The sequence below is a fragment of the Molossus molossus genome, unplaced genomic scaffold, assembly GCF_014108415.1.
Source record: "Molossus molossus isolate mMolMol1 unplaced genomic scaffold, mMolMol1.p scaffold_m16_p_12, whole genome shotgun sequence".
In the NCBI taxonomy this organism is placed as follows: domain Eukaryota; kingdom Metazoa; phylum Chordata; class Mammalia; order Chiroptera; family Molossidae; genus Molossus; species Molossus molossus.
Window position 1 is genome coordinate 89151185 of NW_023425347.1, and position 14932 is coordinate 89166116.

The following is a 14932-nucleotide window of genomic DNA, read 5'->3' on the forward strand; positions in this document are numbered from 1 at the left end:
CTCTATCCTCATTTTTTTGGATTCTTTTTTCTTTTTGCTCTTCTGATTGGGGATTTTTTGCTTCCTTATATTCCAAATCGATGGTTTGCTCCTTGGATCTACATACTCTATTATTGAAGCTGTGTAAATTATTCTTTATTTCAGTTAATGCCTCCTTTAATTCTAACTGTGTATCCATGATTTCTAACTGGTACTTTTTTATGCTCTTGATGCCCTCCCTAAGTTCACTGAGGTTCTCACTAAGTTCATTGAGCATCCTTATAAGCAGTATTTTGAACTCAGTATCTGTTAGGTTGCTTATCTCCCTTTCGCTTAGTTCTTTTATTGGGGTTTTGTTCTGTTCTTTCATTTGGGACCTGTTTCTTTGTCTCCTCATTTTGGCTGCCTCCCTGTGTTTGTTTCTGTGTGTTACTTAATGAGAGGTATGGGGCTCGCTGAGACCCGGTGCTGCTCGTTTGAAAGAATTTAGGAAAAACCTGAAGCAGGATCCAAGACCGGCCAATCCTATGGTTAAGCCACTGGCAACAGCTTGGGTGGGCTTGAAAGTTGGGTGGGGCGGGGCCTCAGGAAGTCAGCAGGGCGGGGCTACCAGTGTGAGCCAGGTTGCTGGAGTCCCAGATATGGCTTCTGTCTGCCGCCCCCGGAAGGGCTCACCAAAGGAACAAAGGCCTCTGACAGCACGTTTGTCCCCGAGGAAGCCCCCTCTCCAGCTCTCGCTCCAGTGCCAAACAGCTCAGTTCTTCCCTGTGTGTCTCTGGTGCCCCTCGAGCTGCCTCCCCTCCGAGCTCAGAGGGAGAGAGTCCGATAAGTCCGTGCGCGGGCCCTTTAAGGAGCTGCCTGGGGCTCCAGCCGCTTCAGCTTCCCTGAGCCTCAGTTTCCGCTGGTTTTTCCAGCCAGAAGTTATGGGGACTTCTCTTCCTGGCACTGGAACCCTGAACGGGACACCTGGTGTGGGACGGGGACCCCTCAGTCCTCAGGAAGGACCTTCCCAGCCGCGGGATCCTCCTGATTTTTATCCACCACGCTTGGGTGTGGGACCAGCCCGTCTCGCCGCTGCGCGCTCCGCCGCCGCCCCCCCTCGCGCCGCCGCCCCTCCTACCGGTCTGGATGTAGCTGCTTTTTTTTTTTCCTTAGTTCCGTAGTTGTACGACTTCCATTCAGCTTGATTTCAGGCGGTTTTGAATGATGGTTGTTATGTAGTTTAGTTGTAACTTTGATGTGGTTGTGGGAGGACGCGATACCGCGTTTACCTACGCCACCATCTTGACCGGAAGTCTTTTGCTTTTTGACTATAATGAATACTGCTGCTATGAACACTTGTGTACAAGATTTTGTGTGGACATGTGTTTTTGTTTCTATAAGGAATATACCTGAGAGTGGGATTGTTACATGGTAGCTTAAAAAAAACTGTGATAAGAACACTTAGCATGAGATCTACCTTCTTAAAAATTTAAGTGCACAGTACAGTGTTAGCTATCAGCACAATGTTGTGCAATGGATGTAGGTGACATGTTAACATTAACACTGAAGAACTGCTAAGCTAAAGGGACTATTTGAGAGTCTGCATTTCTAATAAGCTCCCAAGTGATGCTGAATAGTAGGCTGTAGATTACATTTGGGCACCTATAAAGGAAACAATTAGGAACATAAACATTTTTTTTTTTTTTTATCCTCACCTGAGGACATTTTTCTATGTTTTGTTCAGGTAGAGTGGGAGGGGGAGAGAGGAAGAGAGAGAAACATCGATGTGAAAGGGACACATCGAGTGGCTGCCACCCGCACGACCAACCAGGGCCGGGGACAAACTGCAACCGAGGTACGTGCCCTTAGCGGGAACCGAACCCGGGTCTCTCTGGACCGCAGGCCGACGCTCTAACCGCTGAGCCAAACCGGCCAGGGCAGGAACATGAACTTTAACTTAGTTCATTGGACAATGTCTGGACAACAGCAAAGTTGTTTTAGCTTTCACAAGGCCTTGGTGGCTCATTTCTTTTAACAATCTTACTGCACCTTAGTTGGAAGGCAATTCTACATTTAGAATGCCTGTACAATTGGCAAAATATTAATAAAGACCTTTGGTAGTGTACAAAGTTCTGGGTAGCTCTTCAGTGTACTGACGATAACATTTGGGGGAAATTAGATGAATTAACAGCAGAATCTGAAGATGTGTGCATTACTTGCCAGTTCAACAAATGTTCTGATGGAGATGTATACATACAAATGATTTAATACACCGTGAACATTAAAATAGATCAAAAGAGGGCAGATTCAAAGAAGACTCAGGAGACGGGGACTCCTCCTAATCCCAGTCCCTTTATTCATTCAACTAAGATTTGACTTACTGTAGGAGATTCAGATTCTGGGCCTTGGTTCACAATTTGAAAGGAAAATATAGGTGGGTGAGAAGCAAGTCTAATGCCAGAAAGTGGAAGGAGAGAAGGTATAGCTTAAAGATCTGTGGTGATTCAGATGAGATTACTTCCATTCTGTATGAAGTTGGGGTGACAGTTTGGGGTAGCAGGTGGTGGAAATTAGAAAAGATTTCTTGGAGATGATACTTGAAGTAAGAATTTTAGAAATAGAGTTGTACAGGGTTATATTCTAGGATAATGAAACAGAAGGAACTACAATATTGAGTTCATAAATGGTAGCATATATACCAGTTATTTTTTCCTGAACAGCTACCATGTGTCCAGGTCCTGCGCTAAGCCTTGGGTGTGTATGCAAAAAGGAAAAAAAGATATCTGCTTATGACTAGTAATGGAGATAAATGTAATATGATTTGCAGAAGTAGTTTTAAGAAGGCACAATTCTCTGGCCATTGGTTCTGTTTAGCTTGACTCAGTGGGGCCTGAAAATGAAAGTAGAAAAATTCCTTTAAAAAAAAAAATCAAGCCCTGGCTGGTTTGGTTCAGTGGTTAGGGTGTTGGCCTGTGGACCAGAGAGTCCCGGGTTCGGTTCCCACTAAGGGCACGTACCTCGGTTGCAGTTTGTTCCTAGCCCCGGTTGGGGTCCTGTGGGCGACCACACTCAATGTGTCTCTCATATCAATGTTTCTCTCTTCCTCTCTCTCTCCCTCCCACTCTATCTGAAAATAAATGCAAAAGATGGGATGTTATTTACTGTTTCTACTTTGGCAGAAATGCTTTAAAACCTAAGCATGTGGTCATCATCAGTAAGGAGAGAAAGCAGGAGTCTGAATATTTCTTCCTTTAGTGCCTGTTTGAATCTCACCTGTGATCATAAATTGATGTCTTTTGTGGAGGTGTAGGATACTTGGTCTGGTCCTCAGTTTTACCTAATGTACTCTAGGGCCTAACTTGTACACTCCACAGTGGGAAATTATCAACTGCCCTACAAAAATTGATCTATGAGGTACTCTTCAAAGATACTTCTTAAATGGGCATTGAATTCCAATGCCTTTTTTTTTTTTTTTTTAATCCTCACCCGAGGACATTTTTCCATTTTTTTATTCAGATAGAGCGGGATAGGGAGAGAGAGAGAGAAAAACATTGATGTGAAAGGGACACATCGAGTGGCTGCCACCCACACAACCCAACCAGGGCTGGGGACAAACTGCAACCGAAGTACATGCCTTTAGCGGGAACCGAACCCGGGTCTCTCTGGACTGCAGACTAACGCTCTAACTGCTGAGCCAAACCGGCCAGGGCCAAAGAAACTTCTTATAACATATTTTCAACCTCTTTTTGGCTATTTGCAACCAAGAGTCTCTAATTGCTTTCCCCATTTCACTAGATAAAATTGCAGGACAAAATTGCCATGAGTTAAAGTGAACAGGTTTTCACATGCCTTGGGAATTCTGTGTGTATTATCTAGTGCTGCATAACAAATTACCCCCCAAACTTAGTTTATTTTTTTTTTTAATTAAAAAATTTTTTTCCTTAATGGATTTTAGAGAGAGAGGAAGGGAGAGGGAAAGGGAGATAGAAACATCGATTAAAGAGAACATTGATTGGCTACCTCCTGCATGCCCCCCCCACTGGGGATTGGGCCCACAATCAAGGGATGTGCCCTGACCAGGAATCAAACCGGTGACCTCTTGGTGCAGGGGTTGACCCTCAACCACTGAGCCATAGTGCTGGGCTATTTTTTTAAGTTATTAAAATGTAATTTAAAGTTTATTTTCAGGGATAGTTTTGGCATCAACATTTATACTGAAACAAAAGTAATGAGCTGGTGGCCAAACCTAAGAATGAGTACTAATACCGTACTCACAACATTCATACCTTTTGTTTTCAGTATATTTTGTAGGCACTCATTCTGGTGTACAGAATCTGAGTCATCCTCATATTGATCACATTCCTGGGTTCCACTCCAGTATGCGTGCTCATGTATCAGTGAAGACAAGATCACTGGGAGGAAACACACACAAAGAAACAGGTTTTTCATCCAGGAAAGATTTTAATGTTTTTCCCAATGTAAAAGGCATCATTAAAGGCTTTCCCTCCTTCCTCACATTCACAACTTTCTTTGTAGCATGAGTCCTCACAGGTTTCTGAAGGAATGTGGGAAAATGGAATATTTTCCAACACTGATGACATTAGATAGGCGTTTTCAGAGTAAAATTCTCATGTCTCTTAAAAGTTGAGAGGACATAGCCCAACTGGTGTGGTTCAGTGGTTGAGCATCGACCCATGCATGCACCATGAGGTTGCTGGTTCGATTCCTAGTCAGGGCACATGCCCAGGTTGTAAGCCAAATCCCCAGTGGGGGGCATGCAGGAGGCTGCTAATTGATGTTCTCTCTCACTGATGTTTCTATCTCTCCCTCTCTCCCTTCCTCTCTCTAAAATCAAAAAGAAAAAAAAAAAATTTTTATTGAGAGAACCTTCAAGACTTTCCCATAGTCATTACATTCAGACTATCTTACCATCATTTTCTCAATAATATGAATGCTTGTGCTGTAAAACTTTCCACATTTCTACTATGAGTGCCAAAACTTAGCCATTTAAAACAAATATGTATTATCTCATACAGTTACACTGGGTTAAGAATTCAAGAGTGGCTTATCTGAGTGATCTGGCTCAGGGTCTCCCAAGAGGTTGCAGTCATCTGAAGGCTTGGCTGGGGTTGGAGGATTTGTTTCATATGCTCACCCACATGCCTGGCAATTAGTGCTGGTTGTGGGTAGGAACCCTAGTTCCTAGCCAAATGGACCTCTTTATTGGACTGAGTGTTCTCATGACATGCAGCACCCCTCCCCCTCAACCTGAGTGAATAATGCAGCAAGCTTCTATTTCCACAATATCTCATTGATCACACAGGTCAACCCCATTTAGTGTGGGAAGGGAACTACAACAAGCGCAAGAATCCCAAGAGGTAAAATCATTGGGACCTCTGGCCATTTGTTGTCCTATTAAGCCGGGTTTATATATTTGGTCCTTGATAAAAATGCTTATGCTTCCTAGTACACTTTAATACTCTACTGTAATTTCTCCAAAAGTGTTGTGGGGCAAGCACATTGATTATGTGTTGAGTAAGTGGGAGATGAGAATGTGGAGCAGTGTAGACTACTCTTAACTGAAGGAGAGAAGAAACAGGAGGTAGTGGGAGGATGAGGCTTTGTTTCACAATTGGGAATGCCAGTTGAAAATGGGAAGCTTAAACATGAGAGGGGATGGTGACTGCTAAACCAAGGCCCCAGAGAAGATGGGAGTGAATGGAGTGGGAGGCCTTCAAGCAGTGGACTTTGGACAAGATGACATCTCTGGGACTAAAGGTAAGAATAAGTAAGTTTACAAGGTGAGGAGGGGAGATTTGAGTTGACCTTACTTTATTTGAAACTTGTTTTAAATATGGAAGTGTTCAGGAATAACAGTTTCCCTTGTTTTAAAGTCCACAAGAAGAGGAATGCAGCATTGATTTCTGGCACCTTGTGTCAGGAAGCCGTGGTACAGTTCAGACTGGAAGTAGTGCCTGTACTCTCAGTAGCCTGACTAGCTGTGAGGCCATCGGCATGCCCCTAACCCTTCTGGATCTCACCGGTCTCATCTGTTAACTGCACTCAGGCCCTGGCCAATTTGGCTCAGCGGTTAGAGCACCAGCCCACAGGCCAAAGAGTTGAGGGTTTGATTCTGGTCAAGGGCATGTACCTTGCAATTCGATCCCCTGCCCCGGTTGGGGTCGTGCAGGAGGCAACCAATCAAAGTGTCTCTCTCTCATCAATGTTTCTCTCTCCCCCTCTCCCTCCATCACTCCCTCCACTGTATCTGAAAATCAATGGAAAAATATCCTCAGGTGAGGATTGGGGGGGGAGGGGGACAAACAGTGCTCTTGTTGCCCTTTGAGGTTCCAGTTAGCTCCTTGTTACTATGACTGATCCATCTAAACCACATTTCTCAGTGAATATGCTGTAGGCATTCAGTTGGGCTCCTAATTATTAAGTATATTTCAATGATACCTTTAAATTACTCTATAGTAATAGGTATGCTATGTATTCTATGCATTTTGGAAGATACACTAATGTCAAGAAACATGAGTCTCAGCTGTGTTATGTGACTAGGTGAATAGTCTGAGCCTCTGGCTTATGTAAAATACAAAAGGTATGATACATTTAAATACCTAACTTATTTAATCGTCCTAACAAGTCTATTATTTGTGTAAAATGCATTTGCAGTGCTTAGAAACACTGCAAGAATTCAATGAATGGTAGGTCCAGAATCTTGTATTTAATATCTTTGGGACAAGATGTGTTCAAGGATTTTTTTTTTTAAATATTTTGTTCAGATAGAGTGGGAGGGAGAGAGAGAGAGAGTGAGATAAACATCAATATGAAAGGGACACGTCAAGTGGTTGCCACCCATACGACCCAACCAGGGCCAGGGACAAACTGCAACCGAGGTACATGCCCTTAGCGGGAACCGAACCCGGGTCTCTCCAGACCGCAGGCCGACACTCTAACCGCTGAGCCAAACTGTCCAGAATTGGATTATTATTATTATTTTTTTAATTTCAGATTTTAGGAAGCTACTCTGAGACATAGGTATATATATTGTATGTTATGTTATCCCCCATCAGGGACTGGGGCAGCATCCATAGTCAAACACATTAATGTTTTTGCAGGAAAAAAGATAAAAAAAAATGTAAGTAGCTTCGTGTCAGTTCAGGATTTTCCTCCAAATGAATTTTGTACCAAACAAAATTTTTTGCTTTTTATAACTTTTTGGGTTTGCGGATTGCCAGTAAGTGTTGTGGACCTGCACTAATCAATATGTATTTACTAAGCCCTATTCCGTGGCCAGCTCTGTCTAGTGCTCTGGGTATTGCCAGCAGAGAATAAGGCTTGAGGCCTGCCCTTCCTCTGCTCTGAGTTTGCACCATACCTAGAATCCCTCGTGGGGTGCAGAGTGGAAAGAAGGGCATGGGATATCAGGAAACCGGTGAAAGACTTGAATCATAAAAGGAGATATTTCAGTGATTACTAAACTTAAAAATTGTGCTCAACCTCATTTGTAGCCAGGGAAATAATGCATATCAAAACTACAATGACATGTCTGCCAGCCACTCTGATGAGTAGTGGAGAAAAAAATTTCGCGTCTGCTGATGGCAAGTGTTGGTGAGGAACTGACGACATACGCTGCTGGTGGCAGAGTAAGTTAGAAAAAACACTATAAAACTGTCTCACCTAGTAGATTAGAAGATACATACACATATACCCCATAACACAATATTCCCACTCCTTAAAGTTATACCCTAGAGAAATGAATCAGGATACATATACAAGAATGTTTAATGGAAGAGACACAGACTTGTAGAATTCTATTTCTTGATCTGTGTAGTGATTCCATGGGTATTTGCTTTATAAGTATTAATCTGATACATTTGTCTGTATTGGTATTGGGTGTTTTATTTATTTTTTAATCGATTTTAGAGAGGAAGGGAGAGAGAGAGAGAGAAGCATTGAGCATTGATCAGAGGACTCAACACAACCTGGGCATGTGCCCTGATCGAACCGGTGACCTTTTGGTACACTTGATAATGTTCAACCAATTGAGCCACACAGGCCAGGCAGCAAAAAGTTTGAAATTATATATAAATATAAATATATATATATTTATATATAACACACACACACACTTCTGGCCAGTGTGGCTCAGTTGGTTGGAGCATTGTACACAAGAAGGTGTCTCAAAAGGGAGTTCCCCAAATCACACAATTAATAAACTGAACCCAACACTTTTCATTTAAAGTATCATCCCCCCACCCCTTTTTAGAACAATTTTTCTTTATTGGTTTTAGAGATATAGGAAAGGAAAGAGAATTTGAAACATCAATGAGAGAGAGCATCGATTGGTCGCCTCCTGCATGCCCCCCACTGGGAATCAGGCCCACAACCTGGACATGTGCCCCTACTGGGAATCAAATTGGTGACCTCTTGGTGCATAGGTCAATGCTCAACCACTGAGCCACACCAGCCGGACAAGTATTGCCCCTTTTTTGGGCATTCCTATTTTAATTAGAAAACAGCACAGAGAATCTTACCCTAAGAAAGGAATTGTTTAAAAGTGGGATTTCCCATGACATGACCAAAATGACTACAATATATTGCAAAATTGTTACCACCATAGCATTAGCTAACACCTCCATCGTGTCCCATAATTATCATTTCCCGGGCCTTTTGATAATGAATGAATGATCAAGTCCTTGTGAGAACATAGGTTCAAAACTAATGCTAAGAAGACAGGGCTATTAAGAAATAGAAGTATGATGACAGCTTCTTTTGGCTCCAAGTTCTGTGCTCTTTCTAGTATTTCAAGGGTTCCTTATAAATGCTTATTGAATAACTAAGAATAGTAGTAGAAAAAATAAAGGATTAGTAGACAGACTTTCCCAAACGAGTGGAAAACAAGAGTTAATAGGAAAGACATTATTAGACTATTCTGTGCTCTGACCACCAGATGGCACAATTTTCACAGGTTTGGTTGCTTTTCAGCCTAGAGCTACTGCCAAGGATGAGTGCCATATATTTATGGAACTGTCAGTAGTTCAGCAAATTTGTCTTCAAATTTCAAAGATCCTTTAAAAGTTTTGTTTTTACCTTGACACTCACTGTTTTGAACTCTGTGTGTAAAGGACTGAGCTTCAGCCTTGAAATTTTCCAACTACATATTACATTAGTCCCAGGACTTGCGTGATAGGCCCTAACATTCAAAAGCCTTAGCTTCCATGTTTAGGCTATTGATTGAACGTCCTAGCTAAAAAGACACTTTTTTTTTTTTTTTTTTTTATCCTCACCTGAGGATATTTTTCCATATTTTGTACAGATAGAGTGGGAGGGAGAGAGAGAGAGAAACATCGACGTGAAGGGACACATCGAGTGGCTGCCACCCGCACGACCAACCAGGGCCGGGGACAAACTGCAACCGAAGTACGTGCCCTTAGCGGGAACCGAACCCGGGTCTCTCCGGACCGCAGGCCGACGCTCTAACCGCTGAGCCAAACCGGCCAGGGCTAAAAAAGACACTTTTTAATTCTACCCTGCCCTTTATAGAGGCTTATTTTATTTTACATAAACACTTATTAGGATAACAATGGTCAATTCCAAACATCAAGTGAAGTTAGTGATTTTTTTTTGTTTTTTATCCTCACCCGAGGACATTTTTCCATTTTTTGTTCAGATAGAGTGGGAGAGAGAGAGAGAGAAACATCAACGTGAAAGGGACACATCGAGTAGTTGCCACCCACATGACCCCAACCAGGGCTGGGGACAAACTGCAACTGAGGTACGTGCCCTTAATATGAACCGAACCCGGGACTCTCTGGTCTGCGGGCTGATGCTCTAACCACTGTGCAAAACTGGCCAGGGCCCAATAATGTTCTTTACAGCTATTTTTACCAATCTTGGATCCAAGCCAGGATCACACATTGTATTTAGTTATTAGTCTCCCTTTTTTAAAAAAACATATATTTTTCTGTATTGATTTTAGAGAGAGAGGAAGAGAGAGATAGAAACATTGATGAGAGAGAATATTGATTGGCTGCCTCCTGCATGCCCCCCACTGGGGTTTCGGACCACAACCTGGGCATGTGCCCTGACCGGGAATCAAACTGGCGACCTCCTGGTGCATGGGTCCGATGCTCAACCACTGAGCCACACCAGCTGGGCAGTAATTTGGTGTTTTTTAAAAATTCCTTTGAGTTCCTTTTGACACTAATATATATTTCAATAATTTCAGCCCAGTTCATACCAAATCTGCTTTAAACAGCTCTCAGGGACAGAGGGGAGAAAGAAAGGGAATTTAGGGAGGACACTGAAAATATTTTTTTCTGTCTTTTCCTTTTTTATCTTTCTCTCCTTCCCTTATCACCTTTTTTCTTACACTTATTCTTTTTTCCCTTCCCTGTTCTCTCATAATATGATGAGTTTATTCCAACATTTTATTATGAAAATTTCAAACTTGGGGAGAAGTTGATAGAAGTTACAGTAACTACTCCGATACCAACCACCTGGATTCTCCAGTTACTTTACAGGGCTTGCTTTAGTACATATCTGTCCATCCTCCAACAATCAGTTCATCTGTGATCCACTTCATAGTAACCTGCAGACCTCAGAACACATCTCCCAAAGAGTTCAGCATGTGATAGGCCTTTCAGTCTGTCTACCGACATAAACTTTCCAGGTTTACATCTTTTTTTTAATCCTCACCCGTGGATTTTTCCATTTTTTGTTCAGATAGAGTGGGAGGGAGAGAGAGGAAGAGAGAGAGAGAAAGAAACATCTATGTGAAAGGGACACATCAAGTGGCTTCCTCCTGCACAACTCCAACCGGGGTCGGGGACAAACTGCAACCGAGGTACATGCCCTTAGTGGAAACCAAACCCAGGTCTCTCTGGACTGTGGGTCGACGCTCTAACCGCTGAGCCAAACCGGCCAGGGCTAGGTTTACATCCTTTCTATAAAAAATACTGTGTACTTTTAGTGAAGTTTAGTGGAAGCTTTCTTCACTTGATGAAGCTTAGCATCTTAATTTCTTGCCTTGATCCTGCCAAGCTTTGTAATGCTTCTTGTCATATGAAGATTATTTTGTTGGCCCAGTGTCCTCCTTGGGGCCCATAGGATGGTCAAGGATTGGCTAGTCTTTCCGTGGTGACCATGGTAGGTTCATTGTCTTTGGCTGGACAAAGTCCTTAATAACCATCCCCACACTCCACACTCTCTAACTTGGCTTCTTCCACCTGCTGTGAGTTTTCTGGGAGAGGCTCTTGTTCCTTCCCACATAGATTAGGGAACAATGTCAGTTTCCAGAGCAGAGTGTTGCTATGGGAACCTAAAGTTATTTGCAGTTGCAAAATGATAGCAAGTAATCAGTGACACAACCTGAAACATTCATAATTGTCCCTGGAGAATAATAAGGTAAAACATTTTATTCTTAGATGAAGGAACTTTTGTGCTTTTGTCCTGTGGGGAGCTTCAGGGAGACAGTGACAGAGCTGCCTGGGGTTGGGAGTAGGTGGCTCCTGGCGGCTAAGATGGACTCCTGGTTTTTCCTGCTATGTGTCCCTTAGACAGATTATTTTTTATTTCTGAGCTATAATTTTCTCTTCCTGAAAATAGGTCATCATTTTAGTCTAGAGCTGAAAGGGACCTTGGAGATATCTAAAATTGTGTGATTTTCTGAAACAGATGATGCTGGCACATTTTGGGGGATGGTGAGGGGATCCTATAAAACCAACGGGGGGGGGGTCTATCCATAGAATCCTAGACTTTTCTGTGTCTGTCTTTTATGTAACTCACACATTTACACACTATACTTTGACAGTCCCTAACATTTTAATCTATAGACAGTGCCTTAGTGTCATTACAGTACAGTATAATTATTACCCTGCATTTGAGAAGATAACAATGCAATTTTTAAAAGATACTTTTGTTCCAGTATAGTTAAAACAAAAATACTTACGAACCTAGAGGAGGAGGAGGAGAGGAGATCAGAAAGATAACAAGGACGAAGGAGGTCTATAGGACCTTCAAGGCTGCTGCAAGGATTTTTGAGAGAGATGGGAAGCCAGTGGAGGATTTTGAGCAGAAATATGACTTCCTCACTCTACTGCAGCCACAGTGGCTTCCTTGCTGCTCCTTGAAACTGGGCAGCTTCTACCTCGGGACTTTTACACTGCTGTTCCTTCTGCCTCGATAGCTCTTTCCACAGATGTCTGCAAAACTCACTGCTTTCGAGTCTCAGTTTCTCCACAATAAGGCCTTTCCTGACCACCCTACATTGAATGGCAGCCTGGCCTAACTTCCCCAGCCCTTGCACCCTGACCCCCTTACCTGGTTCTACTCTTTACGGCACTTACCAACTTTTAACCTATAATATATCATTTACTGATGTCTGTGTTGTCTGTCTCCCTCTGTTAGGACAGGGATCTTTGTCTCTGGTTCACCAAACACCTGACATGTATCTGGCACATAGAAGGGTCCCCTACCTTTGCTAAAAGAATGACTTAAAGAAATAAGTGTTAATTATATGGAAAATTAACTAAATGTATTGATTTTTTCCCCATCAGTGATGAGTAAAAATGGTTATTGATTTAGAATCTTGAAAGAACCTCTGAATTATTTTAGAGGGTCAGTTAAGTTCCTTAGAGGTGTTTAATAAATGAAGAAAATGGATTGTTTTTAGTACTGTGGAGTGAAATTAAAGTGTCTGGACAACTGTTTTTGTTATAATTTATTTTCATATAATTTCAAAGTTGTAGAAAATTTATAAGATGAGTGCAAGGACCTCCCTACTCTGTCCAGATTCTTCAATTGTTTATATTTTCCCTCATTTGCTTCCTCATCCCCCCACGTGCGCTTCTAAAACTTGAGAGTAAATTGGAGACATTTTGTCCCCATAACCATAAATATTTCATGTGTATTTTTTAAGGCCAAAGACATTCTCTTGCATAACCACAGCACAGCTATCGAAATCATCCATATAGTATTGTTATCTAATCCACAGCCCATTTGTAAATTTCATCAACTATCCCAATAATGTTCTTTTTTTATCCTCACTCAAGGACACTTATGCATTTACCTTCAGATAGAGCGGGAAGGAGAGGCGGGGGAAGAGAAAGAGAGAAACATCGACTGGTTGCCACCCACATGACCCCAACCAGGGCCGGGGACAAACTGCAACCAAGGTACGTGCCAAACCCGGGACTCTCTGGACGCTCTAACTGCTGTGCCATACCGGCCAGGGCCCAATAATGCTCTTTACAGCTATTTTTACCAATCTTGGATCCAAGCCAGGATCACACATTGTATTTAGTTATTAGTCTCCCTTTTTTAAAAAAAATAAATTTATTTTTCTTTATTGATTTTAGAGAGAGAGGAAGTGAGAGGAAGAGAGAGATAGAAACATTGATGAGAGAGAACATTGATTGGCTGCCTCCTGCATGCCCCGCATTGGGGTTTTGGCCCACAACCTGGGCATGTGCCCTGACCGAGAATTGAACCGGTGACCTCCTGGTGCATCCTGACTGGGAATCGAACTGATGCCCTCTTGGTCCATAAGTCACGCTCAACCACTGAGCCATACCAGCTGGGTTTATTAGTCTCCTTTAATCTGAAGTTGTTCTTCAGACTTTCTTTGTGTTGTTTTCAAAGAGTACAAGCCAGTCATTTGTAGATTGTCTCTGGATTTGGGATCGTCTTCATGTTTCCTTGTGATTGGATTCAGGTTATATGTGCACATTCAGCAGAAATACTGCAGAAACGATCACATGCCCTCTATGCGTCCTGTCAGGAGACACATTCATTTGCATGTTCCCATGTTACTGATGTACCTAAATCACACGATGAAGATGGCGTCTGCCAGACGGCTCCATTGTCAAGTTACTACTTTTCCCTTGGACGTTACTAAGTACCTTATGGGGATATTTGAGTATGTTCCTCATCAAACTTTCACCCACTAGTTTTAGCATCATTCCTTCTACTTTTATTAGTTGTCAATTACTATAAGGAAGAATGTTTTCTTCTCCTTATTCATTCATGTGGACTCACAGAGTCTTATTCTATGGTTTATAATCCATCACTATCATTAATTATTTTATTGCTCAAATTGTTCCAGCTTTCTGGCAAGCCATTTTGCCTTAGAAACCATTTTACATGAACTACAGTCTCCAAGTAGAGTTTTTAAAAGAGGAAACAAGCCTGGCCGGTGTGGCTCAGTGGTTGAGTGTCGACTTATGCACCAAGAGGTCATCGGTTTGAGTCCCAGACAGGGCACATACCCAGGCTGTGGGCCTGATCCACAGTGGAGGGCATGCAGGAGGCGGTTGATAAATGTTTTCTCTCATCGATGTTTCTATCTCTTTCTCTCCCTCTTCCTTCCTCTCTCTCTAAAGTCAATAATGAAAAAAAAAAAATGTAAGGAAATGGGTCTAAATTGAAAAGGTAGAATATAATTTAGGTTACTGAAAAGTAGGGATAATTAGGTAAGAAAAATCACTTTGGACAATTTTCAATAACAACAACAACAAAAATCCTATATAACAAAGTGTTTCAAAATAGCAAGAAAAACAGCACAACTACTCAGCAGCGATCAGAGCAGTTTCAGTCCAGGGTTTGAGAATGAGTATGTTCTTATTAGAAAACAAAGAAAAGTGCTGCTTGAGCTACTACTGAGTTGTTCCCACTCTGGAGCTATGGGCGGGGGCAGCACATGGAGGTAGCCGAGTGATGGCCAATCATAAAATCAGAATGTCAGTCAGTGCTAGAAAGAATCTTAAAACACATCCAGTTCAGCTGTTCTTAGCTTCCCTAAGGACATAACGCCGTTGAGGATCTGCTGAAAGTTATGAACCATTTCTCTTCAAAATGCTTATACACTATTAGATACAAAATTGGAGGGTTTATCCATGAATCCCAGGTCTGCTCAATTAATGTCAGTTTTCCATAACACTGCAATTAAAGAAGACTGTGCTTTTGA

The 14932-nt window shown here is 42.2% G+C and overlaps 1 pseudogene; it reads left to right on the plus strand.

Annotated features, from left to right (window-relative positions):
• Nucleotides 1-5669: 5669 nt before the first annotated feature.
• LOC118626816 overlaps nt 5670-14932 on the plus strand; it is a 66535-nt pseudogene continuing 57272 nt past the window's right edge.